Genomic DNA, 27,290 nt, shown 5'->3' with positions numbered 1-27,290 from the left:
ATATCCCCCAACCACTGGTCCTGTTAGCTAGGGATCATGGGAGTTGTAGGCCAAAACATCTGGAGGGCCGCAGTTTGGGGATGCCTGATCTAGTCCAACCCCTGCAATGCAGGAACATGCAGCTGTCCCATATGGGGATCGAACCTGCAACCTTGGCATTATCAGCACCATGCTCCAGCCAACTGAGCTCTCCAGGCTGACAGTGGTTCTCAACCTTTTTTCCCCTCTGGGCCACATTTCAGAATAGAAATCTGCTCGCCACACACCAATTTTTTTATTGCTAAGAAAAACATTGGAAGACAAAAAGAAACAACTCCTAGCAGAGCTTGATTTATAACACAGAATACAACTATAATATTATCATGGAGCATTCAGAAAGTATAAAACAATGCAGCTAAATAAGAGCATGAATGATTCCTAAAATAAACAACAACTAGGATTGTCCTTGTATTGCATAGAATCAGAGAATTGCAGAGTTGGAAGGGACCCCAAGGATCATCTATTCCAACCCCTTGCAATGCAGGAATCTAAACTGAAGCATCCATGACAGGTGGCCATCCAACCTCTGCTTAAAAACCTCCAAGGAAGGAGAGTCCACCACCTCCCGAGGGAGACCGCTCCACTGTCCAACAGCTCTTACATGATGCTGTTTTGAAAAGGAATCTGTCCCTATCCTACAGATAATTTGTTTTTATACAGTACTATGCTGTACTACACCACACTGAAATGCTTAAGTGTTTCTTTGATTGTCCTTGAATCTTCCTGCCACACTTGCCACCCTCTTATGCCATTCCCTTTGAGAACAACTGGCCTACACTGACTTGCAATGGCTCTCTGGGGTTGCATAGAATCTGTCTCCCAACCCTGCCAGGAGCAATTGGGTATCGAACCCTGAGCCGATGCTCGGCTGAACTATACAACACTCTTCAGTGGCTAGAGTGGAGGCAGGGGAACTAATAGTCCACTTCTTGTCCTGCATGTCTAAATTACTAGCGATACTGAGATAGGACCGTGCTATTCTTAGCAACTGTTGCTTGGCAGACGCAACACAGAGTGAACCATAGCTGCATGGTGAAATAAGAGTCTACTGCAGTGGCTAGCAGGACCCGGAGCTAGACCCAAGTTTCTTTCACTGGCATCTACTAGCTCCCAGCAATCTGCAGGTATGCGGCCTGCATCATGCAGCAATGGCCCAAGCAACACTCTGAGATGGAGGTCAAGAGAGGCCTTTGCAGCACAGACGGGCTGTTACCTAGCTGAGAATTAAGTGCTGTGTCCTCCAACATGTGTAGTTCAAAGGCTCACCTACTGCTATCAGTTGCATCTGAGCCCGCGTAAAATCATGCAGTGTATCTCTTTTACATCCAATAGAGATTTTTCTCGGAGAACCCACGTGCTGCCATTCATATAAATGGTTAAAAAGGTAAAGGACCTCTGACAGTTAAGTCCAGTCATGAATGACTCTGGGGTTGTGGCGCTCATATCACTTTACTGGCCGAGGGAGCCGACGTTTGTCCGCAGGCAGTTTTTCCGGGTCATGTGGCCAGCATGACTAAGCCGCTTCTGGCAAAACCAGAGCAGCACACAGAAATGCTGTTTACCTTCCCACCAGAGCGGTAACCTATTTACACCTTGACATGCTTTCAAACTGCTAGGTTGGCAGGAGCTGGGACCGAGCAACTGGAGCTCACCCCATTGCGGGGATTTGAACTGTCGACCTTCCAATCGGCAAGTCCTAGGCTCAGTGGTTTTAGACCACAGTGCACACCACATAAACACAAACAGGTGATAAGACACCCCTTAAGAGATGGCAAATATTTTTATACCTGGAAGGGTTCTGCCCTGTGGAACACCCTCCCGTCAGATGTCAAAGAGATAAATAGCTATACAAACAACAGTAGACATCTAAAGGCAGCTCTGTATCAGGACATTTTTATATTGTGTGAAATTCTGTTGTGTCTTTGCGTATTTGTCGCAAGCCACCCACAGAGGCTGGGGCAACCCAGTCAGATGGGTGGGGTACAAAAAAGGAATTGTTGTTTTTATGGGAAATGATACCCTAACCCTACTCTTGCAGGGGTTTGTGTTATACAATGTCAATCACTGTCCTAATATCTGTGCCCAATCAGGTCTGGGTTCAAGCAAGTGAGCTAAGGATAGAGCACTTTGCTGTTAACTCTCTCTATCCTCATGCCTCAAGGTTAAGGCAGGCTCTTAAAGGGACAGGGGGACAGATGGTGCAAGGACTGCTTTCTCCGGTCTACTTTTTCTGAAGGACAAGGGAGGAGCATTTTGTGACACAGCAGGAAAGTGAATGGTAATTTTCCCCACACACACACACACACAAGGGGGAATTAGAATCACAGGAGTTGGAAGAGGGGGGGGCAGGCGACATCCAGCAATGCAAACATCTCAACTAAAGCATCTGTGACATTAGCAATTTTTGCAAATGACCTTGGCTATGTCTGCGGCAGAACAGACTGAAAGAGCAAACAAATGTAAAAAACAAAGGAATCTTAGAACAATATATTTATTGGACCAACTCAAATTTCATTCAGTGCGTGGCAAGCTTTTGAGTTCTGCAGAAGCCTTGGTCAGGCAAAGTGTTACGCAAATGGGAACCGAACAAGGGAAATACAAAATTTGATCATAGCCATGAGATTAGCTTGCAGGAAAACCTCTAGAAAAATGCAATGGGCCTTTCAGTCTCACTGGGCTGCAATTGCAGTTGTTTATAATAGCCAAGACCCTGTTCCCTTGAAACACCAACCTGCCAGACATTAAAGCCATTAAGCAGGTGTGAAGCTTTTCTGCATGGCTTTGTAAACCTTGTCAGCAAGCTACATGACTGCTACATAGCAGCAAGCCTTACTGCTGCCTGGCAGGCAAGGGAGAAAAACAAAATACTGTAACTGGGAATCCTCAGCACTGCTTTTTTTGTCTAGGATGGTAAAAGTCTGCCTTTTTTGTCTAAAGCAGCTTCCTGGTCTGAAACTGACCTGGTGCACAGTGTTCGAAACTCCCATTGTTCTAGGCGCATTTTGCAACAGGGAATTTCATTAGGGTGAGTAGTTTCTGAGCCCTGGGCCCAGTACTGTGCCTAAGATTTCAGATTAAAACTGCAGAATGGAAGGAAAGGAGGACCTTTTCCTGCCCCCCCCCACTTCCAGCTACTCTCTGAAGACTGGAAAAGAGACCCTCTTAAGAATATTAGGAGGATGGGCAGGGGAAGGACTAGACCATGTGAAAAATGAACATGAATTTTAGCTGCAATTCATTCATTTTCAGCTTTGTATTCTTGATATAAAAAAGTGCACCTAGACCAGGCATCCCCAAACTTTGGCCCTCCAGATGTTTTGGACTGCAATTCCCATCATCCCTGACCACTGGTCCTCTTAGTTAGGGATCATGGGAGTTGTAGTCCAAAACATCTGAAGTTTGGGGGTGCCTGACCTAGGTTAAAGGTGCCATTTAGCTTCTAGGCTTTCATATCTCAGTTTCTAACACTGCAGTGGTACGGTCCCTGTGGACTGGCAATACCATCCCAATAAATGCTTGTAAGAAGAGACAATGATTTTATTAAAAAAAAAATTGTGCAACTTATCACAATTTCTTTTACTTTTTCTTTCTTCCTCCCCTTCTTTCCCCTTTAGTAAATTCAGTTCAACACCTTTGAGGACTATGATTCATCAATTTAAAAAAGAAATTACGAAAAGAGAAACAAGATCCTTGCCCAAAGGTTTACAATCTACTAAGCTTAGGCAACAGAAGAAGCCGAAGAAGTGAGAATGAGATATTAAAAGTGACGCCCAGCAAAAGAAACACAAACCTGGAAAATCCAGGGATAAAAAGGAGGAGCAGCATGGATTTCCAGAGGCAGGGAATCTGAAAGAAGGAGTGCGCTAAGGGAAAAGGGGGGGGGGACAAGAAAGGAGGAGGAAGTAACACAAGATTTAGTAAGAAGATGAGAGCATAATCCCCCAAGCTAAGCATGCTAAGCAGTTCCCTTGGACCAAAGGAATATGGGAGGGGGTGTCTCCTGCCAATGCCTCCATATGAGACAGGAGTGGGGAACTTTTGGTCCTCCAGGTGTTGATGAACTACAACTCCCATCAGCCCCAGCAAGCATGGCCAATGGCCAGGGATGGTGGGAGTTTTAGTTCAGCAAAATCTGGAAAGTCAAGAGTTCTGCATCCTTAACCTAAGGCTTCTTGCCTGCTCCTTTAAAACTGGAGATGCCGGGAATGAAACCCAGGACTTTCTGCACACAAACTTTCTGCTCTACCCCTGAGCTAGGGCTCCATCAAATGCAGCCACCTCCGCCTAGAAACTTAGAAGTGCTTCCAGACAACCTGTTTATGGCGCATTCATCCTGATCTGGTTGTGGGAAGGTGAGACAATGGTTGCGTCAAGCAAATGTGATCACACAGTTTACAGTGTGTTTCCTTCTAACACTTTTTTATGGCAAAAAGTCTTACCTTACAGGAAATCAGGTTTGCTGCACAAAACCTTCGAATAATTTTTTTATTGTGCAGTCTTGAATTTGCCAGTATGTGACTGAAGCCCACCCAAAAACAGCAACAGTCTGGAAGCACCCTGGATTTTTAGTTGCTGCTATTTTAAAATATATTCCCAGGATAAGGAATCCCATTGGTTTCCAAATTCCACAAATGCAGTCCAATCCTCTGGGTGTTTGTGATACATACAGCTCTTCTAAGATAGCTTTGTGGGAGGGATATTTTTAAAAAAATATTTCAGAAAACGCAGCATTTTGCCTTTTTTACTGTAATAAAGATCCCTCCTTCCTTAGAAAGAACTGCATATAGGCCATAGGGCATGCAGTTAGTGCGGGATACATAGTTATCATTAGCACAGGATCTGTTTCTGCTTCACCAGGTACAGCAAGAAAAGATGGGGCAGAGGAGAAGCCAAAATCCTGCCTTGCCAAATACACATGCACAGAAGCATATCAAACTAATCCCGCAATCTTCTTCTAGCTCTGCATGTGGGTGTGTATTTTACGTGGCCTCTCTGTTTGATTATATCTGACCTCAATTCCTCACACGGGGCAGCTACGTAGAGTTGCTGCTTTGCCCCTGTGCGAATTCAAGAAGAGAACCGAAACCGTGGAATCTCTCTTAATTGTGGGGTGGGTCGGAGAGTACGTGAGTGGGAGGGGATTCTGTTCTCCACTAATTTGGCACCAGCAGAGAGATCTTTGAGAAATGAACTCTGTTTTTGCAGGAGACCTAATAATCCTTCCTCTGCACTGGGGGATTATCGGGTACTTAGAGAGACACTCACATGCACATTTTTAGCCTGTGCCAAGCGTGTTTTGTGTCCACAGGAGCCAGGCTTCATTCTGCTCTTTCGCTGGGAGTGAATAGGCATTCCAAGGCATTTAAATGCAGCCACAGACCTTCTACCCTAAGCTTTTCACCCTTTTAAAGTGCTCTGAATTGCTGGTTTGGGTTTTTTGTTTAATTCTGTTTGCAATGAAGGCTCTACATTTGCTTCCAGTATTATGTTGCGTTCCCCCCTCCATCCTCCCCTCTTTTTGCTCTGTCTGAGTGCATCACTGTCCCGCTGCAACCTCTGGCTCCTCGATCAGAACACACAGTCACAACTGTGGGTGCATCTTTACTTTCCAGGTGTCTGCACATGAGCCCTGAAATTAGCCCGCCAGCCATAAATTGGGAGGTCAGCAACCAACCGCCTTAAGGTCAAATACACCCCAAACATATTGACTTCTAAACTAGCTCACCAACCTCCTTTGCCTCCCAACACCTGTTTACTCCCTGGTTCTTTCCTCCCCCTTTTCTACTCTTCCTGCTTGTGGCAACGTACCAAGCAGCATGAAGTGGAATGGGTGACATATCCAAGTTCAAAGACCCAGCAGAACCCCAGGGGTGGGCACAAAGGAGACATGGATCTCTTTATTAAAAGTACTTGTAAACTGCTTCACAGCCACCAGTCCTGAAAGCCCTGCTCACCCCTGCTCTAGACCCTCCAGGAAAGCTGGCAGTGCCAGCCACTCGCCCAACATCAGGGTCGGTCTCAGCCAGTCTTGCTTCCCCTCCCAAGCTGGACATGCTGCAAGCATGAAAAGAAGTGTGGTTGGGTTGGATGGAAAGATGCGGCAAAGGTTTAGAGGAAGGCACTCCTAAAACACACACACACACACACACACACACACTGAATATCTCTTCCTTGCATGCAGCTGAACAGATGTGTGTTGTGCACACAAGGTCACTCGCCACATGGTGTGCTTGGTTGGTAGAAGAGCAAAATGCAGAGGAAAGTGGGAAACTGGGGGAAAACCACCATTCCAAAAGCCTAGGATGTAGGCAGGATGTAGGCAGGAGAGGCAGAGGTGGACAGGCGCTAGTTAGCATGCCTGTTTATGTGCTCCTTGTGCCTTCCTTCCCAGACTCTTGTGGCAGGAGAGGGGCAGAGAAGCGGGTGCTCATAGGCAGGTGACAGATGTGTGAGGAGGATGCTCAAAGCAATAGGAATGTAGAGGTCAAGAAGGATGAATAGGGGCTGAGGAGACTTCCCTCCCCTAAAGAAGACTGTGCCCAGAGTTCCAAACATATAGACACTTTTGGAGTAGTGGGTCAATGTATTTGCAGGCCGCTGGTGCAGGAATTAAAAATGGCCAGGCAAATATTCCAAGCCTTAAACTTAGTGAGATGCAGAACATAGGAGAGGAAATACTTTGCATTAAGAAAAACAAAACCGAAGAGCGATTAAAATTGTTTGCCAAGGTGACTCAATGTGCTCCCCTGCCAAGCTTGAGTCTAAAAAAAGGAAGTTGGGATGGGGTATGTGCCAAGCACTAATGCATCAGGCAGCTGATGCTTCAATGTTAGGCATTATTTTTAAAGTTTTAAATGATGGCATGGAACCTTCTCTCTCTTTTTAGGCTAGGGAACCCTTTGTCTGCAAACTGATCACAGAGTTAAGCTCAAATGTTATGTACATAATATAACTCATTCCTGTGGTGTTGGTGGTGATTTTACTTTGATGTCATCTAACTCTTTCCTCTGCAACTCTTCTTCAAGAGTTCTCACGTATATGCATAATCTCTAATTACAGTAAAACTGGAGGTGATGAGTGTTTTATTGGTGTGGGGTTAAGTGAGGGTGGGTGTGGAGGAGGGGATATTTATCAGCTGCCTGAAGTTAATGGCCCCTAACCCATCTCCTCCCGGGCAACTGCTAAATTCTGGGTTGCAAAAGGAATCTCAACCCATGCTAATTCTAATCCCCCACCCACATATTTTTGAGACAACTACTGAAATCCTCATTCAAAAACAACTCACTGACTCTCACCATTTTTAGCTTAAATGCATGCTAAAACACACTTTGCTATGTTGTGTATTCTCCAAAACAGCAAAAATTCAAAGGATCCTCTGCCATTACAGAGTCTGAGAAGAACACAGCAACTGGAGTCAACCAGAGATTCATGCCTCATTATAGAAGGATGTCTTGGGTTAACTGTTTGACAGCTTTAGAAATCTGTGTTTGTCTATTTTTTTTGTCTTGCAACATTACAATTATTATTATTTTATGAGCAAGTTTAATTAAAAAAATACTGCATGGTGGTGAGGGGTCGCTATGGGGGAATGAAAGAGAAAACCCTGCATAGATACACAATTTTTTGTGCAATGGGGATTGTGGTCCACAATTGGACGGAATCCGATTATTGAACGGAATCCATTCTGGAAGTCTATTTGACTTCCAAAAAATGTTTGTGAACCGGAACACTCACTTCTGGGTTTGTGGCGTTCAGGAGCCAGAACATTCAAGTCACAAGGTATTTGGGATCCAAGGTACGACGGTACAAGAAGTGCATGTATCCTGCATATGTAACAGATGAGGAAAACCCACCACCAGTATCTGGCAACTACAGGCAATCCATTATTCTCCTAGCCCTCCCCGCCACCCCATTTGCAACGTGCAACCTCAACTTGCAGGGCTGCCATAAAAAAATACTGAGATAATAATATAATAAAAAAACAAATCAAGGATGAAGTGTTCCTATAATTGCTATATAGGACTACAGTTATCAGTGGTGACTGGCAACCATTGGAACTGGTGGGACAGAAGCAGAACATTTCAGCTTTCGAACGCCAACAACCCAAAATGAATGCTTCCATTTTCAAATGCGCCTCGGAAGTCGAATGGCTTCTGAGGCGCGTTTCTCCATTCTGTCAATGGATTTTGCTGACCAGCAATTGTGCCTCAGTTGTTGAACGTTTTACATGACGCGGAAGCTGTCTGTGGACAAACGCCGTCTCCCTCGGCCTATAGAGTGAGATGAGCGCCGCAACCCCAGAGTCGGACATGACTGGATCTGATGGTCAGGGGCCCCTTTACCTTTACCTGTTGAACGTTTTGGAAGTCGAACGGTCTTCTGGAACAGATTACGTTCGACAACCAAGGTTCCACTGCACTGCAAATGCCTTGCCTGTCCCTTCTCCACTCCTTCTATTTCTTTTTAAACATATTCTTTTTAAACATCAATATTTAACTGATGTCAGTGTTTAATACTGGATGGCGCTGTGAGTTAAACCACAGAGCCTAGGGCTTGCCGATCAGAAGGTTGGCGGTTCGAATCCCCGCGACGGGGTGAGCTCCCGTTGCTCGGTCCCTGCTCCTGCCCACCTAGCAGTTAGAAAGTACGTACATCAAAGTGCAAGTAGATAAATAGGTACCGCTACAGCGGGAAGGTAAACAGCATTTCCGTGTGCTGCTCTGGTTCGCCAGAAGCGGCTTTGTCATGCTGGCCACGTGACCTGGAAGCTATACGCCGGCTTCCTCGGCCAATAACGCGAGATGAGCACCACAACCCCAGAGTCGGTCACGACTGGACCTAATGGTCAGGGGTCCCTTTACCTTTACCTTTACCTGATGTCAGTGTTTAATACCATCTCCAACTTCTTCATTTGACTGAAGAGCATCTCAGGGTCATGGATTTGAGCAAAACATGCATTGCAGGGGATTGGATGACCCGATCTGGGGGTTGGATACCAGCATGTGCAAAACACATTACATTTCTTGTATCAGGGCATCAGGGCATGAATGGGTATCAGGACATTTCATATTTAACAGGGTTCATATGCTGTTGCTTCATCATCAAAACCTCTAGGCTCATACGCAACGAACCTGCCACCCACCTGCCAAATTGTACAGTTGGTAATAAAGAAAGCACACTTGAGAGTGTGGGATAGCAGTTGCTTGATGCAATTGTGTCTAATCTCCCTGAAAATGATCAGGATGAATGCCCACATCATCTAACCTCTTCACAAACGTTGTGCAAACAAATCGGGGTCAATGCTCAACAAACAGGACACCTTTTGTCTTTCCATACTAAATGCCTAAGTGTCATTTGCAAAACACAGGAAAAAATACTAAGAAATTAGACTTCTGCAGATTGCAGGGGGGAAATTGCTCAGTACTTCTCACCTACTGCTGCCATGATGCAGGAACCCCTCTCTCAAAAGGAGGAGCTCAAACTCCAAATTTTGTTCTGCCAGGTTGAAAAGCCGAAGAATTTGCCCTGTCCCTTTACTCCCCTTCACAAGTAATGAATTACAGTTTAGCCTTCTGGTCTAGCAGGGCATGAATGGCTTGAGCCAGGTGGGTTTGTTGGGCAGGATTTCATGTTCCTTTTACTACCAGGAAGGTGGTTGTTGTAACTATAGGAATTCAAATCAAGGAGCTAATTTTAGAAGGGACAGGAGGAGGGGGCAGGAGCTACTGGTTCTAATTTCCACTAAGTTCCAGCAAAGTGGAAAGTCTTGGAAGAAAAATTAGCAGAAATCTCAGCAATGGGACAAAGAAGCGCAACTCTTCAGAACCACCACAGGTCATAAAGGTGAAAAACTCCCCCATTTGGCTTTGATTCCCCATTGTCAGAAAGCTGCAGTCAGGGAGGTGGTAATCACATTTTCACACATTCATCACACACCCATGTTTGTCTCCCCTTCCTCCTACTGTCCTCGAGGGTAGGAACTCTGCTGAGAACCCCACAAGGCATCATGTGTGCTGATGGCTCTCTACAAATCATGTTGTACAATGTGGCATCTTTGCAGAACATATACCGTGTTTCTCATATTTTAAGGCATCCCTAAAAAATAAGGCATGGCAGGATTTTCCAGACCTGGTGAAATATAAGGCATACCCCGAAAATAAGACATGCTGGTACGGTATGGCAGGGCACGCCGCGCCAAGTCCCGACCCAGCGGGACCCAGCAAGGGCAGCAGTGCGCCGCTGGCTTGGAGCTCGAGCCGGCAAAGGCAGCAGCGGCGCTTTGCCGAGCTCCAAGCCGGCGGCGGGCTGCTGCCTTTGCTGGTTTTCACTCCGTTGGGGGGGGGAGCAGGAAGTCGCTCGCAACTTTCCGGATCCCTCCCCGCCGGTCTCCTCCTCCTTCCCGCTGCGCCTCCCCTTTCTGGGTTTCTCGGCGGCACCTCCTTCTCCTCTTCCGACGCTGGCCGGCGGCTTTGTGCTGGAATGCCGCGTGCGCAGCTTTCAGGTACCGGTAGACGAGGACGCGGGTCGGGGGTGGGGATGCACGTGTGAACGCCCTGGGTGAAGGGTCGGAGGCTGCAAGGCAGGGGTACGAACGCAATTCTCACCTGATTCGGTGGAGCTCGGCAAAGCGCCACTGCTGCCTTTGCCGGCTCGTGCTCCAAGCCGGCGGCGGGCTGCTGCCTTTGCCAGCTCCCGCTCAGTCGGGGCTCGGCAAAAAATAAGACGCCCCCGAAAATAAGCCATAGGCTTATTTTCTTGAGTAAAAAAAAATATAAGACATGACTTATAATATGAGAAACACGGTACTTGCAATGCACTCACACATCAGCAAGCTTCAGAAATTGTTAGGAACGGAATTACCTGTCCCTGAAAGAACTGTTGCCAGGATGTTACCAGCTATCGCCCAAGCAGGGTCAAATAGCAACAATTTGGGGGGGGGGGGCATGATTAGAAGCTGCTTGCAAACCAGATCCCTGTCCATGTTACAAGGATGCCATGGACATTCAGTGAAGCTGAATGTTGGAAGAAGAAGAAGAAGAAGAAGAAGAAGAAGAAGAAGAAGAAGAAGAAGAAGAAGAAGAAGAAGAAGAAGAAGAAGAAGAAGAAGAAGAAGAAGAATTTGGATTTGATGTCCCCCTTTATCACTACCTGAAGCAGTCTCAAAGTGGCTAACATTCTCCTTTCCCTTCCTCCTCCACAACAAACACTCTGTGAGGTGAGTGGGGCTGAGAGACTTCAAAGAAGTGTGACTAGCCCAAGGTCACCCAGCAGCTGCATGTGGAGGAGCAGAGACGCAAACCCGGTTCACCAGGTTACAAATCTACCGTTCTTAACCCACTACACCATACTGGAAGATTCAGAACAGATAAAAGCAAGGACTTCTGCATAACTAAACTTTGGAACTCACCACCATGGGAGGCAGTGATGGCCACCAACTCGGAGGGCTTTAAAAGAGGATTAGACAGATTCACAGGGCAGCAGGAGGCTATCAAAGGCTACTAGCCACGAGGGCTATGCTTTGCCTCCACAGAAGCACTGCTTCTGAATACCATCTGCTGGAAACCACTGGAGGGGAGAGACCACTGGTGCTCAAATCCCGCTTGCTGGTTTCCCACAGGCATCTGGTTAGCCACAGTGAGAACAGGATGCTGGAAAAGATGCATAGCTGCCAAGTCTCCCGTTTCCCCCGGGAAATCCCCGTTTTTCCAGCTGTTCCTAGCTGAAAAAATGGATTTTTTTGTTTTTCCCCGGTTTATTCTGGTGCGGCGGCCATTTTGGAACTGGGCGGAGCATACTCAGAAGCGACTTTTGATGCTGCTCTGCCCAGTTCCAAAATGGCTGCAGTGTGACTTCTGGCGTGGTGGCCATTTTGGAACTGGGCAAAGCAGCATCAAAAGTCACTTCTGAGCATGCTCCGCCCAGTTCCAAAATGGCGGCAGCGATACTTCCGGTCTGCTATTTCCAGCCCGGTCCCTTATTTCTCTGACAGCAACTTGGCAGGTATGACAAGATGGGCTGCTGGCCTGATTCAGCAAGCTTTACTTAAATTCTTATGCTAAATGTTAAGGTGCAGATATATAAGCAGGGCCGTCTTAAGCATATCTTGTGCCGTGGTGCAAAGAATGCTCTGGCGTGCCCCCCGGCAATTCCAAAACAAGGGAGGGGGCAGTGGAAAATGTCCTCTGCCTCCCCCACCACCCCGACCCCCAGCGTGGCGGCAGCAATCAAGCAGGAAAACATGCTGGCGGACACGCTCTTCGGCATTAGGGTGCCTGAGAAGGCAGCCCAGGAAGGCTGCATGCCGCCTTTTGCCAGGAAGCAGGAGGAGCAGGGCTGTCTGTAACAGATGCAGAGGCTTGGGAGGGAAGCTGCACACCTGCCAGCCATATAGTTGGCGGGGCGCAGCTGGCAGGCGCGCAGGGAAAGGGGAGGCTGCCAACAAAGCCACGCAGCTCCCCCACTCGCTAGGACGCCCTTGAGCAGCCGGCGCCCTGGCGCAACGAACCACTAAGATCAATGGGAAAGACGGCTCTGTATATAAGGCGCCCACCCTTCAGCTAGTCTTCCCTTGTTGTGGGGAATACGCCTGCAAAGTAAGTTGGGTGTGGTAGTCGAGGACAGGGGGGAGAGAAAGATCACAGTTCTCGTTTGGCTTCTTTTCAAACTTTCTCATCCCTCATAGCTGCCAACAACACTTAAAACCATCCCCCCTCATTGCAACCTGCCAGCCAAATCCTATTAAGCACCCATCACGGTCAGTGTTTATTTCTAGTAAAAGAGCAAGGCCAGTTTCTTAATAAAGTGAGAGGCAAAGCCTGCAGTGAGAGGAGAGAAGCAGGGTGGACACGAGGAAGATGACCAGGACTTATTAATTAGCACCTGCCCCGTGAAACACTGATAGGAACAAGACCCTAAACTCCATTAAGCTACTTAAGATGCTGAAGCTCTTTGTAAACTACCTGGGCTGCTCTGCAGGCTGGATCCGGGTTTTATTTATTCATTTTGCTAGATCAGAGCTCCAGGGGGATGGGATAAGACTCCACCAAACCCAGATAACCAGTTCAGGACACGGGGTGGGTCCAGGCAGGCCGAGGGTCAAAAGTCCCAAAATATTGAGGTAGTACAAAACGTCTCAACTAGCAGGAGCAAACAACCTGGGGAAACAAGCCTGAGGCATAAGCCAAAATCCCAGCAGAGCAATGCATCGTGAGCAGGGCAGGAAAGCTCAAAGGAGCAAACAGGAACACACAGGCCTAAGGCGTTGGCCTGGGTTCCCCAAACCATGACTAAGCTGCATCAACCAAGGAGTGAAAATCGCAGCGTCATGCTACAAAGCCATGGTTTGCCTTACTGGCAGTATTGCGCAAAGCAGGTGCATGAGCAGAAGCTTGTGTTTATCACAATGGTGGGGATCCCTTTTCAGCCGTGGGGGGCACATTCCTTTCTCAAGGCTACCTTTCCAGGGACCACATGCAAGGGGTAGGCAGGACCAGAGGCAAAAAGAAACTGGAGCAATGAAGCAGTTTCTCAAAAGGGAACCTTTTGGAATCATCCAGATTATTTCGATTTAACCTAGTAGATAATTGATAAATTAGTCTGAAGGAAGATTTTAAAGGTCTTTTATAATGCTGGTTTCTTAAAAAAATTCTCGTGGGCTTTTCTTTGGCGTTTGTTCAGCTTTATTGTCAGTCACCCTGAAGCTGGGGTACACAGACATAAAATAATAAACTAAAAACTTGCAAGTTGACAGCTCTAGTTAAAATAGAGCAGGGAAGGGAAGGCATATACAGTAATGTGTTGCTTTTGGGGTGTTTGTCTATTAAATTCATATCCCGTCCTTCCTCCCGAAGGAACCCAGGGCAGCAAGCACCATGACAATCATGGAAAGACAAAGTTGCCGAAACAAAAATTGCTACTTCTCCTTATCCTATTGAAAAGCCAATTGTAGCATTTATGAGCACAATACCCTTCAGGTCTTTATAATGATACACAAAGGCCCTCAATAACTTCAGGCAGCAGGTTATGTTCAAGTTTCATCAACCTACAATAAGGAAGGCTGAATCCTATACAGTATATATGCAATCTAACTGAGTTCCATCGCCTGCATTGGGACATGCTTCCCAGTACAGTCATACCTTGGCTGTCAAACGGAATCTGTTCGACTTCTGAAGACGTTCGACAACCAAGGCACAGCTTCCGATTGGCTGCAGGGGTTTCCTGCACTCAATCAGAAGCGATGGAACTCTCAAGGCATTCGGCTTCCAAGGTATGACTGTATATGTGTAGAGCAGTGGTTCCCAACCTTTTTTTGGCCATGCCCCACCTAAGCTTCTCTAAAATCCTGATGTACCCCCTCTGTGACATATAATTATTATTCAAAAAACGAACTCCTATTCACGTGGAGGAAGCCTTAAGGCCATTAACTTGGTCTAAACAAGTTTCCAAAGAGCATGGCATCCATGAAAGAAAGAAAAAAAATAAAGGATCAATGTATATTTATATACACTGTATATGAACCCCCTTGAACCATAGGAAATGCAAAAAAAATTCACTGTTAATAACTCAATTTCAAATTGCCCCTCTTAAAAATCAAATTGCCCCCCCGTGGGGCGTGTTAGTTGGGAACCACGGGTGTAGAGGATTGCTCTGCACAAGAGGCTGTTTTACAAATTTACAAATGCAGACAAAAAATATAATGCACACACTCGGCATTTGGGAACTCTTTCCTGCCTTCCTTCCTAACCTGTTGAAGCAGCTTCTCCTTCCTAGGCACCTTCCCACCTCCTGTCCCTGCCCAAAACATTAGCTGCAGCCTCCTCTTTGTGCTCCCAGGTCCATGTTGTATTCCATGATCTCCTCCACCCCCCCCCAAAAAAATGCTCCCCCCCCCCCGGCAGCTAGCTAGCCGCTTGGCACCCTCTGAAGGTTTGGTTCTTGGGACAAACATCCCATCAGTCCAAACAGATTAGAGTGGCAACTCCCTCATTTCACACTTGCACACAAACACACTCCCCCCCTCTCCCCAGTTGGTTGAAATATTAGAAAATTTGTAGATTATGACAAGTGCTTACTGTAATCACGACATAGACATTTGCAACTAACAGAGTCATCTAAATGAATCAAAAGGAGGAAATGTCAGGGGAAACAAAAGGAAAGGTATTCAATCACATCTGAGCAAAACTGTATCTCATTAGCCACCCTTTCATGTGCAAATTCACTGGAAAGTATTTTAATTAAAAGCTTAATCTTGACATTCTTCTCCCGCACAGCCCTTGTTAAAACAATTGCAGGCCGTTGTGTGCACATTGTGTGTGCGCGAACGCAGTGTGCGCCAAGGAAATCCAAAACCTATGTTTACATTTATTTAAATTAAACTAATTTGCCTAAATTGCATTAATTTGCTCTGCTAGCCAGGCTGGAGTTTGTGGAAAATCAGAATATTTGGCAAGAAGCAAGAAAGGAAGGGTGCAGGAACTCAGTGGCGGACCACATGCTCTGCATTTAGAAGGGTCTTGGGCTGGCTCCCCAATGCTGCCAGATAAATGGATGTCAAGTAGCAGCTGATGGCAAAGATGGCTGCCAGAGACCTTAAAAGCAGTGGCTCTCAAAGGAAGTGGCAGGAGAGCATGGCAAGGGTGGCAGGAAGATTAAACAACAATCAAAGGAACCTTTAAACATTTCAGTAAAGTGTTGCACCAAAATAATGTTTAGTCTCAAACACAGTGCCAAAATAATGTATATATGCAACCAGAAACAGTATCCACACTTCTCTTCAAGAGCATTGGCTATTCTTCTGCAGTTCTCCATGATACAGTGGTACCTCGGTTTTTGAGCCGAACATTTCGGTTTTTGAATGCCAAAAACCCAGAAGTAAATGCTTCTGTTTTCGAACGTGCCTTGGAAGTTGAACTTCTGAGGTGGCTTCCTGTTTGAGTTTTCCATACATTTTGAGGCTTCCGTATTGAGTTTTTGGTTTTCAGACATTTTGGAAGTTGAACAGTCTTCCAGAAGGGATTATGTTTGAGAACTGAGGTACCACTGTGTATTGTTGTGAACAGAGATTTTCAACTCTGACAAACATGGAAGATCAGAAAAGAGAACGGCATAAACAGCTTGGACAAGCTTGTAAACCAGGGTTGGAGAAACTCGTTTGGCCCTAGAGCCACATCCCCTTCTCAATGAGTTTCCGAAGCGGGCAAGCCCATTGGCAAAAGTGGGCACAGCAACTAATATAAACTACGGTAACTTTGTCCAGCAGGCTAGTTTCTACACACACACACACACACACACACACACACACACACACACACACACACCTGTCTCTAGCCTTCATCCAGACAAGCAAGCAAGAGGCATTATAACTTCAAGGACACATGGAATCATAGAATCCAGCCAGATACATGGGCTGCAAAGCAAACCAGAGCACGGTGTGGCCTAAGGGAATGTTCCAAGGGCCAGGCAGAGAGGCATGGAGGGCCACATTCAGATCCCAGTTCTTGGGTTGCCCCCCAACACCTGCTGTAAAGCTTTCAGTAGGCAGATGACACATTGCTTACAACTCAGAAGCAGCATTATTTGCATTGATTGCCAAATGCTAACAAACGAGTGAAATCTCAGACTATTTTGTTGGAAACTGAATTGTCTAATCATGCAGAGTTTGATGTTCTTAGGCTTAATTCAGAGGTGGACAACCTGCAGGCTGAAGGCTGTATGCTGTGTTCGGGCTATTTGAAGTTGATGGCAAGGGTGGGGTGGGGAGCAGGAAAGGGGGTGGCGGAAGCAGAGAGATGTTCTAACATGGACAGTAAAAACAACATAGAACTTCCTACCAGGAAGAAATCCTTTGAAATCAATCCCAAAACACTTTGATACGCTCCCATTACAAATTGTCAGACCGTTGAACTTGGAACTGGGGAGATCAGACTTCATATTAATTACTCAGCCACAAATTCGCTAGATGGGTTTTGGCCAAAACAGAGCCTCAGTTTCCCACCTGTAAAATGTTAACAGTGACCTATCTCAAGGAATGGACAAAATCAGCTAATAAAGCATTTCAGCAATATGTACATTTTAGCAAACCTCAAGGGGTTCAGTGAGTTGGGGGAGGTGGCACTGTACTTGCTGCTGCAATTCTAATAATGTCTCTTCATGAATAAACTACATTTAATTCAATGGGGCTTGCTCCTAGGAACGTGGAGTTTGGATTGCAGCATAGCTCTTTCTTATCTGAATCGTTGTGATTTATAAGTGCCTCACTTTGCCTGGGTTGGGATTCTTCATCCCCTGGATAGCCTTGCGAGGTAGACCAGGCTGAGATCTACTGCTATTCCCATACCTCATGACATAAATGAACTGAGATTTCAACTAGTCTCCCACATCAAAGCCCACCACTCTAAGTGAGAGTGTGGTAGCTCTCCTTTTTTGTCTTTTACAGTCTCCTTGTGCTTTCCTGCCATTTCCCCTACAGTGATCTAGGAAGAAACACCACAGACCTCACTCTGTGTTATGGTCAGTCCCACACACCCCTCCTATTAGCCAGGCCCTCCCCCAAACATGAGGGTTGGACTAGATGACCCACAGGATCCCTTTCGACCTCTACAGTTCTACCGTATGCACTGCCTCTGCCACTTGCTGCAGGCATGCTAGGCACTGCATCACTAACAAAACGCCTTCCCAACCTACATCCCTCACCCCTAGAAAATGATCTCCTGGCCTCTCTTGCAGAAATGAAGCCTCATTGCCCTTTTAGCAGCAGCAGCAGCAGCAGCAGCACGACTACCCTTGGCTAATTAAATGCATTCTTTTTTTTTAAGCTGTCATTATTGCATCAGTTGCAAATGCTCTGCAAAAAAAGGGGGGGTACGTCATACATTCAATCTGTGTCCTCTAATTAAATATACACCTTTAAAAACCAATAATTAAAAGGTCATTTGTCAACTTGACCCACATTTACATTACCAGGGTGGGCAGTTTGATTTGCTTCCCCCTCCCCGCAAAAAAAAAAAAAGTGCTTTGATGAAGCCTCCCATAGAAATCCGATAGAATTTCATTCTCATCTGCTAGCAATTCACCGGCGCTGGAAACTCTAAGGACTTCTACAGGTTTATATGTCTGATTTATTATCCCTGCACATGAAAGGAAAGAAGCCATGCCCGCAAGACTCTTTGGGTATGATGAATCGCTCAGCCTAGCAAGGTGCATTCCTCTCCCTCGCTCACTGTAGCGAAAGGAAAAGTGTTTCTTAGAAAGTACCAGAGATTTAACCCCCCCCAACGCAAAACGTACACGTGCGCACAAACACAACTGCCCCTTAACTAAAATGCGCCCCAAATCATTCCCTTTGCCACCCATTGAATTCAAATCCTGTTCAAATGAGAGAGGGGCGCCCGCCCCCCATTTTTTTAGAAAAATGAAAGAAATGCGGGAAGAATGGAGGAAAACCGAAAGTTGAAAAGGAGGGAAGGAAGAAACTGCGCTGAGAGAGGGGGGGAGAAATGGGGGGAGCGTGAAGGGGGGGAGGCAGAAAAGATGGGCGAGAAGGTGAAGAAGCGAGGGAGAAGAAGAGTGAAGGAGGAAGGGACCCGCGCGAAGGGAAAGGAGGAGCAATGGAGAGAGGGAAGCGGCTTTTTCCTCCTCCTCTCCGCTTCTCCCTCCCCTCCTCGAGCTCCAGCGTGAGGGCAGCGCGGGAGCCGCGTCCTTAACCAGCCCAGCCCCGGCGGCGGCGCTACTTACCGCTCCTGCCGGCCGCGGCCCGACGGCGTGCCCAACCCCGCTGGCCCCGAGGGCTGCACATGGGCCGCCTCCTGTCAGCAGCCGCCCAAGTTCAACGGCTTCCCCGGCATCATCCCGCCAGGAGGGAGGGAGGGAGAGAGAGAAGCTCCCGGCGGCTGCAACAATAGCCCGCGGCGGCGCAGCGCCTCAGCAGCTCCCGGGTTGGCGCGCCCTCGGAGCGCGCAGCAGACGCCGCCGCCGCATCGCTTCTGCCTGGGCTGCAGCGGCAGCAGGAGCCGCGGAAAGGGGAGGGGGCTTCGCAGCAGGAGGCGGAGGGGCTCTACGCCGCAGAGCCAGGCCTTGCCCCCGGGGAGGGACGGAGGGAAAGGAGGGCGGACCTCGGCTCGCGCCCCCGCCGGGTCTGTGGGAAGCGGAGGCAACTCGAGCGCACAGCTGCTCGGCTGCTCCGCCAGCCAGCCAGCCAGTCCTCCCTCCCTCTCCTCCTCCTCCTTCCCAGGTAATCCCTCCTCGGGCGGTAATCCCGTCCCGATTGGCTCCCGCCGGCCGGATTTGCATGTCAATGCCCCCCGCCCCCGCTCGCCCTCCAAGTTGGCGAAGGGATCGGGAGTCCGGGTAGAGGGGGAGGAGAAGCGCGGCTGCGTCGCGCGCTGCGCAAAGCGCGCCGATCCTCCGCCACGTGGGTCAGGGTTGGTGGTGGGTGTGTTGGGGGAGGATCGGGGGCGCGCCAGAAATGCCCTGCGAGGAGCGGAGCCCAACACGCTACCGTCACTACCGTCTGATTACCACCCCCAAAAGTTCCTACCCCAATAAATATGCATCTTTTTAATGCTCCACAAAACACTTTGGCTGCAATCCAACACTTTTAAACACCATTCATTTTATATACTTAGTGGTTCTTTACTGCTCAACTTTGCCCGGATCACACCCTTTACCATTTTAGTCACAGCATTACACCAGCTTACTATAGTAAGTATGAGGAGTGCTGGGGTAGCTCAGTAGGTAGAGCAGAATACTCTTAATCTCAGGCATATAAATAATAAATTATTATCATTATTATAAAGTAAGTACTATAAAAATAAAAAAGCAATGTGTAATGTATGCAAGTCAGAAAAAAAGCTTTTTTCAGCAGCAAAACAAAAAGCAATTTGTCTGCCTGCCTTAATTTTCACTGAATAGTGGAAAACAAACTTGCTATAATATGTTGGTGAGTTTTACCTTTTGGTACAGCAATTTGTCCCCTGAATTCTCCTGCACAAGTTGAGCTCCAAGTGTTATTGAGTGTCCAGAGTTCTCCAGGATGTAGAGTAAGCCGCAATCCCAAAACACACAGAGCAGGAAGAACCTGTGTCGCTCCAGATGTTGCTGGAATCCAGCTCCCATTGTCCCCAACCACTGGCCCTGCTGGCTGGGGCTGATGGGAGTTAGAGTTGGAAGCAACTGGTGGGCCATTGGTTTCCCACCCCTAATGTAGAAGCTTCAGTCCTCAGGTTTTCCCAAAAGGCTACATGCTTCTGTGTTAGCTCTGAATTTGGCGAGGGGAAAGAGAAACTTCGGTTACTTTTCCGACATCTGAAAGGTATCCTTTGAAATCTGGGGTGTGTGGGTGGGTGTGCATGTAAATCTTTATGCCTATCTTCCAAGCCTGCCACGGCCACACAGACACAACCCAGCAGGTCAACTGGAGCATTGATTATTGGAGGTAAAAAGTTCACCGCTCGTAAAAAGCTCATGTTGCAGCAAATGGGGAATTATCATCTTCCCTCTTTGCCTTGCTCTAATAATAACAAGCAAATGGCAAAGCCCGGCACCCGAAAGCCATTCCTCTTGTGCAGCAACCAAATGGTTGATTGGAAATAGGAGTGTCTAGGTGCATCTTTCCCCCAAAGAACAAACAAAACACAGGGCAGGGCTGATAAAGGGCCCCCACTCTTGAGCTCTTGTCTTCTGGCTGGTGGTATCTCTCTGAGGTCATGCATAGGCTCGGCTTCCCTGGGTCGATAGAGGATGCTCGGGATCAGTCTAAGATATTTCACTGCCTGAGGCAAAGGACATGATGGGGAACCAACACAGAAGCCAGCCAGGCTGGTGTCCAAATCTTCAGCAGCTGCAGCAGTGGGTAGAGGACAGGATCCTTGGTACACACAGCTCTCTTCTCTAATACCTTGCTACTGTTTGCTAACCAGCAGCATTCACTGCTTGAGGGAGCTGCCTTCTTCCGCCTAATGGCAGATCCAGCCCTGAGCTAGGTAGAATTCATGTCGTACATGCTCAAGATCCACCACTGTGTCCTCCTTGCTCTCCCTTTTCAACATATTATGGCAAATATTGTTGGCATCCGTCTGTCTCAAGAGGCAATGGAGTGCACCTCCAGGGGTAAACTCAAACCCCTGTGTTAGCAGCACCAAAGTGACCTCCCTGGGGCACAAGCCTGGGCACAGGGCCGTCTTAAGGATACCTGGCGCCATTTTTATAGCAAGAGTAATAAAAAGAAATTGCTATTTAGGGGAACTGAATTTAATTCTAAATTATATTCCGGAAACGTGGGAGATTTCAAGTGATAAGGCATAGAGTGATGGGAAGCAGGGGAAGGAGAGAGAGGTGGGGAAATATTGTTTAAAAGATGTAGTCATAGGTATATCAGTGTATACAAATCTGAATTGTCAAACTGTGTTATTATTGTTATTATGGTTTTTGTTGTATGTGTCTTTTGCGGTTGTTGTTTGTATTGAAAAAATGATTAAATAATTTTTTTAAAAAAGAATATCCCGCGCCGTGTGCAAGGATCCCTCTGGTGCCCCCCCCCACAATTTCCCAGAGTTGTCAACCTTTTTTAAGGGGGGGGAGACCCCAAGCTGTTGACCTTTTTTTAGGAAAGATTCCCCAGAGTTGTTGACTTTTTTTAGGGAGCTGACATCACACTTACACATTATCTCTGCTTGGGAAAAGAAAGCAGGAAACATAAACAAAGAAACAGTAAACAGTTAGGGTGCAGGTTAACTGTATCAGAAAGGCACCCGGCCAATTTGGTTGCCAATGAATATTCCTGCAGACATTTCTGAGATCATGGTCTTTCCAACGAGGGGCTTCGTTAATTGTCTTACTTTAAATGTTGTGATGATCCTATGCCCTTTTAAAATGTGGGTTTTGGGAGTGGGGGGTTATTAGGGTTGTTGTTTTTATTTTGTTTATGTATTTTGTGGTTTTATATTTTGATTTTATTCAGTGAAGCGCCCCGAGACCTTGGGGTATAGGGCGGTATATAATTATCATCATCATCATCCCACTTCTCACAATCCACATGCCCCTTTTTGTCCCTTTACACTGGAATGTTTTGCACCAGCTATCTTTCAACTAGCATAAATAGAAAAAACTGGAAGTGGGGGGGGGGGGAGAGGTAGCAGTGAGAGAAGAGAGACAGACATCCCCTCCCATATCCTATGCCTTCCTACAGCACTACTCAGAAGTAAAACTGAGGGGCTTACTCTCAGGTGCATTTAAATAGCATTATCATTGCTGCAGGAATTATACCTTTATATTGCTTTTAATTATCACCTGCCCCAGGAAGGGGGCCTTTGCAAAATGAAATCGCAAGGCTGCGTTGCAAGATCAGAAATATAAAAGTGGTAGACAAGGGCTAAAGGGTGGAGACAGATAGCTAGTGATGCACAAACTACCAATGCTTCATCCAGCCCACATCACAGAAATGGCTCCCCTGCCCCCTCCCCTTTTAATTCCGTGGGGGGGGGAGAGAGGAGGGGACCCTTATTAGCCGCACTCAATAGAAATCATACCCCACCACATACCTGACTATTAAAACTCCCTCTTGCCAAGTGGCGCATGGGGGGGGCAGGCGCAGCGGCAGAGGAAGCCTCTCGGCAGCGCCCATAGAGTGGGGCATGCCCACATCACCCACAGGGACGGCATGCGCAGCGCGGCAGGGGGTGCGATCAGTGGCGATCCCCACCCAGGCAACAGGAGCTGCCAAGGAGGCAGCAAAAGGGGACATGGGGCTGGGAGGGACTCAGTCCTTGGCTCCCCACGCCCGCAGCCACCTTCTCCTCCTTTTGGGGCAGGGCGGGGACTCGGAGCCTCGCTAGAAGCCGGAGAAAGTCTCTCTCAGCACGGTGCCAACAACGACGGAAGCCACTGGGCGCCCCCTTGACAGCCCTACACCAAGCCCAGGCGCGTAGGGAGGAGCCAGGTAGCTACCTTAGCACCTTGCTTGGCCCCGAACTCATGCAGAGCTGCAGCTCGGACGGGCTCTGCTCTGCTTGTCAGCTCTTTGCCGGACTCCAACGCTCGACTCTGGACTCCAATGCTTGGCGCCCCTGGGAGCCCAGCGCTCTGGCGCCGTGCACCACTAGAGTCAACGGTTAAGACGGCCCTGCCTCGGCAGTGTGCGTGGAGGTTCTGGGCTGCCCAGACAATAAGAGCCTCCTCTCAGCCTCACTGATGTGGTCCAAAGGAAAGCAGAGCAATGCACTTCCTCGATGCTATCGCATTATTGCTGTCTGGAGGGATTGCAGCGCAGGTAAAGGTAAAGGGGCCCCTGACCATCAGGTCCAGTCGTGTCCGACTCTGGGGTTGCGGCGCTCATCTCGCTCTATAGGCCGAGGGAGCCGGCGTTTGTCCGCAGACAGCTTCCGGGTCATGTGGCCAGCATGACAAAGCTGCTTCTGGCGAACCAGAGCAGCGCACGGAAACGCCGTTTACCTTCCCGCCGGAGCAGTCCCTATTTATCTACTTGCACTTTGATGTGATTTCGAACTGCTAGGTTGGCAGGAGCTGGGACCGAGCAACGGGAGCTCACCCCGTCGCAGGGATTCGAACTGCCGACCTTCTGATCAGCAAGCCCTAGACTCTGTGGTTTAACCCACAGCGCCACCTGGGTCCCTTTGCAGCGCAGGACAAAACCTAAAATAAATTTCCAGAACATTTGAAAGATTACAGGATTTCAGCAGGAAGCCATGTTATATGCACTGACAGGAAATAACCACCCCAAAACATTTGCAGACTCAGACAGTGTGGAAAGCAGGATCGAATGTGACCACACTGATAGCATCATGAGCACAAATCACATGAATGTGCAATATAAAAAATGTCTGGAGGGGCCCTTAGTCCTTGAATTTGTACTTGTTGCAACCTTTCTGTAAATTGTTCCGGCAAGAAGATTGCCCAAATGTGAAATGAATAAGAATTGGAATCGGCGCAGCCCAAAGCTTAGCCCCAGAGCCCAATAAGGCAGCTGGCGTGTAGTTAAGCACGTCAAGTTAGAGGCTAAGCAATGCCTTGAGTAAATGCAAGATGTCCTCCAAAGAAGGCTCAGCTCTTCCTACTACTCTGGACTCAATTTACAGGTCTTTCCATTGTACTCCCTTGTAGAGACTTCAAGCAGTGCCCTTGCTATTTTCATGATTAATCACGGGGCTACCAAAGGCTTTCTGGGGTCATGAAGTTCAACCCCCATTTGAATCCTCGTTTGGCTGCTTCCATTTGCTTCAAGGGGTTTAATTTACAGCTGTTGTGATTGCTGGTGCTCTTTTCGCTATTGATTTGCTTTCGTTATCTGGTTTCGCTGTAAGCGCTCAGCTCCCAAGGTACCAGCGGCAGAGCTGGTGTCTTAATTCCGTGGGGTCCTCAAGATGTTACGGGGGGGGGGGGGGAGTCTCCTCTCGTAAATAGCAAAACAGGCTGGATGATTAAATGGAATCAGGATCCCAGCTTTGTAGGGGAAAGGCCTTAGAGCACAGGAAGCAGGGTGTTACCGTATTTATATATGGGCATCTCCTAGGAAGGATCACCCACCCATTTCCAGCTCACTTTCTAAACAAGGACTCTTCTTTCTGGATGTTATTCAAGAATATGGAAAAATCGTAAGATGCAATAACTATTTTCTATGTATTTCAGTGAAGTACTGTTAGTGAGCTGTCAATTGAATTGTTGACTACAGTTCAGAAAGCATGTGAGAGCTCACATCCTGTCTTGCTTACCTAAGTTTCCATTGCATCTTTTAAGAGACTCACTCAGTATGTTGGGTTTCTTCATTTTCGGTCTCCCCTCCCAAGAGAGTCCTTGAATGCCGAATGCCATTTCACAGGCCAAGGTTCTATTTAGACATCATGATGGTTTATCATGCAGGAAATGAGCCTGTGTGAGGCTTGGGCTCACACAACCCCCTCTGCCCTCCAGAACTGTCACAAGGAGGATATCAGAAGTTTCTACCTCCTTTTTTGATTGACTGCAGTTTAGTGTTTTTGAACCCCAAATTGTGGTTCATGTTAGTTATGGTTTGTGGAAACAAGCCAGCTTCATAAACCATGGTTTGATGTTGGATTGTTTCAAACAGACCATAGTTGAGACTAATTACTGTACAGTTTGCCATGTTTGGATGAAATGACAAGCTATGGTTAATTAAATGTGGAAAGGCAAGCTTCCCAAAAGGGGGAATGGGGGAGTGAGAAAGTCCAAGGTTCCTCAAGGCTCATTAGCATCACAGTAAACCATGGTTTATCATCATGCCTCAAGGCAGTCAAAATTGTATTCCATATTTTCTGTTGTCCATTAGAACATGCATGCAGAATCCATAGCCTGGGTTAAGGAAACCTTTAACATCTCATAACTGTTTCCTTTTGACCAAGGACAGTGAACCACCAAGGAAGGGAGGGATTAATATTCATTTGGTAACATGCAGGTGAGAATAGTGTGGAATTATTGGGAAAGTGGATGGAACAGAAATCCAATGCTTGACCTGAATACAGTACGCTATAAGTGAATCACAGGTAAAAGCTATGTTATGTGCACAGCAGAAAATTCCAGATTCCTCAAATTTCAACAGCCATGACCTCTGACTTTTAGACCCAGGGGACCATGGCTCACTAGAAGGATGGAGAATCCCTAGGGAACAATTCGCAGCAATTGGGAAGGGAAGAAATTGAACTGGCTTCAAACACAAAGCTACATAGCACTTAGGGATGGCAAAAGATGTGCATAGCTAACTGAAGAAAACTGCTTCCTAACTGCAAACTACATTGGTCAAGTGTTCTCTTCTTGATCGTGAGCAAATCTACCCACCAGCTTTTCCCAAGTGAGAAAGGAGGGATGCAAAACTTCAATCGAGGCTCAGGTCATTATTGACATAAATTAGGGTGCAGGGATGAATAAAACTCACCACTGACCCCTGCTTGCATTCTGCCCACCCAACCAACAACTTCACTCTGCTTGGCTCATCTCTATGTTGCTTAATAATACGTAGCAGCATTTTTTAAATAACACTTAGCATTTCGCCTAAATTAGCTCAATAATCCCAACAACAGGACCCAGGTGGCGCTGTGGGTTAAACCACAGAGTCTAGGGCTTGCTGATCAGAAGGTCAGTGGTTCGAATCCCTGCAACGGGGTGAGCTCCCGTTGCTCGGTCCCAGCTCCTGCCCACCTAGCAGTTTGAAAGCACATCAAAGTGCGAGTAGATAAATAGGGACCACTCCGGCGGGAAGGTAAACGGCGTTTCCGTGCGCTGCTCTGGTTCGCCAGAAGCAGCATTGTTATGCTGGCCACATGACCCGGAAGCTGTCTGCGGACAAACACCGGCTCCCTTGGCCTATAGAGCGAGATGAGCGCCGCAACCCCAGAGTCGGACACGACTGGACCTGATGGTCAGGGGCACCTTTACCTTTACCTTTAATCCCAACAACAGCCCTGTGGGGTCAGGCAGCATGATTATCAACACACTGCAGATGAGAAAAGGGAGCTGAGGGAGGGAAGGGGTATGTCTGGATTGTTGAGGCTAAAATCGAACCAGTTCAGCCTTCATCACTCCACTTCACCAGCTGCCCTTTCATGCAAATTTGTAATACTTGTTGGCCAAGGCAGCTGCAGTTTGCAATACTGATCTGCATATCGTGTTTCCCCCATCGCCACCTAACAGGCCAGGTGTCTTCTCGTTTTAGGAAATGAGTAAAGCACAGCTTGCATTTTATAGGGTGTGTCCCACTGTAAAACTGGACAGCATCTATTACCATTCCAAGAATATTCCACTGCAAGAGCGTACCCACCATGCGGCAAGTTAGGGCAGCTGCCCTACTCTAGAAGCAGGGCTGGTGGGCAGAGGCGGAGCACAGCCCGGCGGAGCGCGAGTTCGCCATTCCCGCCGCACCGCGCCGCACCCTCCCTCCAGCTCCCCGGCGCGCCCTCAGGCAAGGCCAAGCGGGGCGGGGAACCAGAGAGCGCGGCGCGGCGGGCGGGAACGCTCCGCTGGGCTGAGCTCCGCCTCCGCCTACCAGCCCTGCTGCTAGGGAGGGGCACAGCCCGGCGGAGCGCGAGTTCGCCGTTCCCGCCCGCCGCGCTGCGCCCTCCCTCCAGCTCCCCGTCGCGCCCTCTGGCAAGGCCAAGCGCGGCGGGGAACCAGAGAGCGCGGCGCGGCGGGCGGGAACGCTCCGCTGGGCTGGGCTCCGCCTCCGCCTACCAGCCCTGCTGCTAGGGAGGGGCACAGCCCGGCGGAGCGCGAGTTCACCGTTCCCGCCC

At 47.9% G+C, this 27,290-nt stretch overlaps 1 protein-coding gene across 8 annotated transcripts in view; it reads right to left on the bottom strand.

Moving 5' to 3' along the window:
- Nucleotides 1-27,290, bottom strand: part of SHROOM3 (shroom family member 3) — a 232,742-nt gene that overhangs the window by 61,028 nt on the left and 144,424 nt on the right. Inside the window, exon 1 of one of the 8 annotated variants that reach the window (XM_060278378.1) lies at nt 18,772-19,328. The exons of 6 other annotated variants lie outside the window; for them this stretch is intronic. The gene's annotated coding sequence lies outside the window, so the exon portion shown is untranslated. Of the gene's footprint in view, nt 1-18,771; nt 19,329-27,290 lie in introns of those variants that run through there. One more of the 8 variants, XM_035114002.2, reaches the window with a different exon arrangement.

The sequence above is a fragment of the Zootoca vivipara genome, chromosome 9 (genome assembly GCF_963506605.1).
Source record: "Zootoca vivipara chromosome 9, rZooViv1.1, whole genome shotgun sequence".
Classification (NCBI taxonomy): Eukaryota; Metazoa; Chordata; class Lepidosauria; order Squamata; family Lacertidae; genus Zootoca; species Zootoca vivipara.
This window is presented reverse-complemented; position numbering and strand designations above follow the sequence as displayed.